This window comes from Cimex lectularius, unplaced genomic scaffold, assembly GCF_000648675.2.
Source record: "Cimex lectularius strain Harlan isolate CLEC.00 unplaced genomic scaffold, Clec_2.1 scaffold77, whole genome shotgun sequence".
Lineage (NCBI taxonomy): Eukaryota > Metazoa > Arthropoda > Insecta > Hemiptera > Cimicidae > Cimex > Cimex lectularius.
This window is the reverse complement of record NW_019392836.1, coordinates 539727-544999: the sequence shown is the minus strand read 5'-3', so window position 1 is coordinate 544999 and position 5273 is coordinate 539727.

Sequence of the window (5273 nt, the reverse complement as noted above, 5' to 3'; positions counted from 1 at the left end):
ATGTATTTGTTAAATTTAAATAATGTTTGTAAATACCAGGCCCTGAAGATGATCTCAATAAAGATCGAAACGTTGGCACGATAAAGAAAATGTTTTTCTGAAACCTACATCATACCAGACCGCATCTCCCGATTTCTGAATAATAAACCAAAATCCATGATTCTCAATTTTCAGAAAATAATGTCGAAATTCTAAAGCCTGAAATTTTATGGAACCGGTTTATTCTACCCAAGAAATGTACTTCAATTTAATAAATGGTCCGAAAAACGGTCTCTACGCTTGATTAGTAAAGTTTAATGATTGAAGCAATTGTTTACTTACTACTTATACTAACAGATAAATTGTATAAATTGATAGATGTCGTTTTTTTATTCAAAAATTGTAAATGCTTAAAAGTCCGCCGCTAATAGAGCAATTGTTGATATTTTTCCAAAACTATTATTTTTCTGTATGTACAGAGAAAAAGTTTGAAATAAACAGATAACTTTCCAAAAAGACTATTTGCATGTGTATATACAGAGGAAAAGAGATTGTTCGAAAAATAACTATGAAATTGGAAAAAACAAAATGTAAATCATTCTGACATAAAAGTTCTCGAATTGACGAAAAACAGAGGTATAGTTTGGATGTAAACCAACAACAATTAAAAAGGTATTATATCACTGTATGTAAGATGGAAAGGCAATCAGATTTCAAATCAATTTCAAAAAAATATGCCGTGCACTTCAAAATCAGGTAATCCCATGGGACCAGTTTCATCCTTTGCAAAAAAGGTTGTAGTTTAATTTCAAAAATATTTCTAAAAAAATGGTCCGAAAAACGGTCACAACCATTGGCTAATTAAGTACCACATTCAAATGGCTAAAAATTCGCCGTTAATCAATTGTTGTTTTATCACTAAAGCCATTTTGGGGCGCAACGCGTCTTTTGATTCGCCAGCGCAGAACGGGGGTGGTTTTACGTGGGTGGGAGCGTATGCGGTCTACCCCTGGGAGCAACGTTCCATCCACCTCGGCCTAATATGTTCCGCGATAGCGAGATTATCGATCTGGGAAAACAGGATCTACATATAGGTAGATAACTTGAGGAGGCAATTGCCCTGGGACGTGTTAGACCTTATATATCAAAAGGGGTGGGTTCACCCCTTGAATTTATTGCCGCCGACAGTATCGCGAGGCAGCGATTCTGAACATATTAGCGGGAAGGAATATTCAAACATGCTTGTGTTAGAAATTCTGTAATATTTAATACAAAAATTCAAACCTATCGAAACGTTTTGGTAAAAAAACCCTAAAGAACAACAATTTGTATTTCAAAACATAACGTTTTGATCTAATCACCAATTTGTACAGCATCAGATGACCACTGAGGTTGATACATAACAGACGATGTTTAACAACTTATCTAAGGATTTTTTTAGGTTCTTTAACGTGTCGGGATGTTTGATCCTACATGTCAATGACGGTATATTCTATAGTGAGGATTAGCAATGCCACTAGTAGAATTGAGCTGACAAGCCAGGATATTTGTAAATTAGTAGGTGAGTATGAAAAAAGCAAACTTTGGTTTTTCCTCCCTGCAGAAACTATAACCTATCCCTTCCTTAGACCATTCAACAGACCTTCAATAATCAAAACTTTTACAACAAAGAAGCAGTAGGTTTGCTGTATGTTTATTGGATGTTTTCTAACATACGTCGTGCCATTTTATATGCAAAAGGATATTTGGGGAATCGAGGTCTGGTGTACATTAAAAAGAAACCTTTAGTTTCCTCCTCTTTGCAGAAATAAAATATAATCTGTCTATTACTTTGACCAATCTCTTTTCCTGCTTTGGTGCAGCAGCTCGGATAAAAGTCATTGCCAAACTAACTTCACGTTTTAGTCCCACTTGACGAAGTCGTCTGTCAGCACCACCCTCGGTGTTCAGTAATTTTCTCGTAACGGATCATTTATCTGTATATCCTTAAGATGCTTGGTCGTCAAAATACATAAAACGATTTTTCTGAGGACTTTGTCGATTTAATCGGATAGTATCATCACACTGTTTAGCGCTTTCCGTATTAGTCTTGCCGAAGTGAGCAACACTAAGGAAAAGAGGTGTAGATTGGTCCTGGAAAGATATTAACGTATAAGATAGGACGAATTATACTCCCTTGGCTAGTTGAATTACATAGATGGGAAATAACATGGGAATAGTAACATTCTTAGGATTAGTGAAGTACGAGGTGGGATGCTCTTCAGCATCAATAAGATGCCGCGGAGGTAAGCGCTAATGAACTGAGCTTATGAACGAACTAGGTCAAGTAAGGCACACGCGCAATCCTATTTCTTGTGAATTTCTTCATACGGTCTGCGGGAGTTCTGTAATGTCTTCACATTGCGCCATCTGATGCTTGATGGACCGAGTCGGTTACGACCAAGTTAAAAATAGTGATGATGACTATTAGATTACTGCATTGTGGAGTCAAAAGTCTTAGTACTAAGTGATGTGATAAAAGCGTTTTGACGTCAGTTTCTCAAGCATTTTACTCATTGAACAAAGGAAAAACAAATCAATCAATGTCAAATTAATTTTCTTTATATATTGATGGATCTGTTTCTAGAATTTTTTCCTTTTGGTATATTTTGATTCCAAGTGTTGGACAAAAGGGGTTTGAAAACTGTCCTCCCTGCTAAACTGTATGTTAATCGCGCTCGTCTCCGCTGTCCGTTGGACAATCGGCCCAAATCGCCGGCCAGAGGAAAAGGTGTGAATGTGCAAATGTTTGAATTAATCAGCCCCCGGCCCGTTCTGTTAATAACCGGGTTTCGTCAGCGAACGGCAAACCGGCCGGCATATGCAAGTGGAAAAGACACGGTGTTGAAATTAGCTCGGGCAATTCAAATGTGTCATTATGATAATTTTATAACGTTTGTTGATGGTTTTCCGCCCATGCCGTTTATCCAACTCTGTTTCAGCAAAATCTCGCCTATGCTACTCGTTTAGGCTGTCCGATCGTTAATCCCCGGCGTTGACTAGTGATTATGGCCGAACATCTCCAGTCCCGGCTTTTTTTCTCACGGCCCTTCCATAAATTAAGTCCTGAACAATTCCTCCGTTTAAATATTCCATCTGTAATATAAACATTTTTCAATTCTCTGCGCCTCCTCGAACCGTTTTGTGTTCGTCTGACAGATATCTTCAGTAATAGGGTGTAGGTTAGCATATAGAGGGGTAGGCGTGGCAGCCCTCGGGCTATCTGTAATAGGAACTGGCACGGAGATTGAGCTACCCTTCAGCTGTTCCGCAACAGGAAACAATCCCACTTATCCCCAATATCCACGGTGTAGGTCGCCTGCGACGGAAGACGAAACTAAAAAAGCTCGAACGTTTCTATCCTGTTTTAGAGGATCGAACTTATTACGCAAGTATTAACAATTTTTCTTTTAGAAAAAAATGCCGTTAAACTAACACTTCAATAAAAAATCATATTTGCTTATTTGTATATACTCTGCAGGTATAAGAGTGAAATAGATAGCTTATGTACAAGAACCTGTTGACCTTTGACTTGTTGACAATTATTGATGAAGTGGAGCGCAAATTTTAGATTTGTCTGAAATGATAGGCCATTTGACTATCCAGCGGTATCGAGACACAAGAGTGAATACTGGGTGACAAGAATTTGTCTGCCGAAGGGATAGACAACCAATAATATGTATGATACGGTTCCATACTCTTAGAAACTGCTACTTCACTATTTCTGAAGTGACCCAGGAATTTTGAATGTTGCACGACCCTTTAGTGCCGAAACTGCTTGAAGGAAAGTTGCAGAAATGGATTTACACCCTAGAAGTCAAGAAAGCGCTTAGCAGAAATCAACAACGCGCTCGTGACAGAACCCAGCATTTGTCCAAAACGGAATATATGTTTTAATAAGCGTCTCCTTCATTCCACAGATGGACGTTCTCAAAGGGTCGACTTTATCGAAGAGGTGATAGAGGGCTAAAGTACCGGCAATACTGCAAGAGCGCCTGAAGAAGATGAACGATTCTTGATTTTAGCAGATCTAACTGGGCTAAGTTCAGATTCATTCCTAACAACAATGATAATCTCCTCTCTAAACCACAACACAATTTCTAAATTGAAGATGATGGTAAAAGGTTTACCAGCTTGCATATTCATCCTCATTTAAGCTTTGCAATCTGCTGAGAGTACTCAAAATTATTATGTTATTCTCACATACGACTTTCAGTTCAAAAACAGCATAAAAGATGTTTTTTCAAAAACACAGGTCTCGCGATCTCAAGACATTACATAACCCCCTAATAACAATAATCCTGCAGTACTCCAGTCATCTCAAACAACATTGCTGCACACTGACCAAGAAAAGTCATATTCTCAAAAATCTACCACAAAAATAAAACGTCCTAAATCCTCAATCGTTACTTGCATCTTGAAACGTGGTATGTCTTCACCTGACTCAAACAGTAATTGACCTCTTAACTTACTTAGCTCTGTCAGCAAGATTTGAGTTACTCATCCGCTCTGATGTCACCATAAACAAAAACTAGACAAGATATTAGATGACTTGACGCTAGCTTTTAATGTAAGGATACATGTTGGCATTTCATTGATGTACGAAAAGCCTTTGACATTTGACATTGTTCGGCAAAATGGTATAGTCAGAAGGATGATGAAATATAACTTCACTCCACCCTCTAAAAAAAAGGTGTAATGTTGTGAACTGAAACAAATATCTTGGGGTAGTGATGGACCGTAAATTCACCTTTACTCCTCATGTTAATGATAAAGTTAACAAGGGGGGCAAAGCATCCGCGTACTTACCCCACTGCTTTGTCCCCAGTCCAGGCTGTAACTGACTTAAAAAAGCAGCTGTACAGGATGATGGTCTGGCCAATATTCCTTATGCCTGCTCCTCTAGAAGTCTCAAATGCAGCGCTAACCTCGCCAGGGTAAAGGTGTGTGATAGCAATGAGTTTACACCCCAGAAGTCCAGACAAAAGTCCACTGGTGCGACGCTTACCAGAAATCACCATCAGGTTTGCCTTGAACTGACGAGAGTACGCCAACGTTAGTCCAAAACTGAATAGAGAAGGATGTCTTTAGAGAAGTCTTGTTCTCTCCATTCCCCAGACAAGCGTTTTTCGGTTTATCGAAGAGGAGGAGAGTACATTTTGCCATGATGCGATTTTGTCAGGGGGTATGGAATTGTTTCAGTGATGGCACGTCTTTGGAGGCTAAAATGTGATGCCATACGAACGTTTTATCTA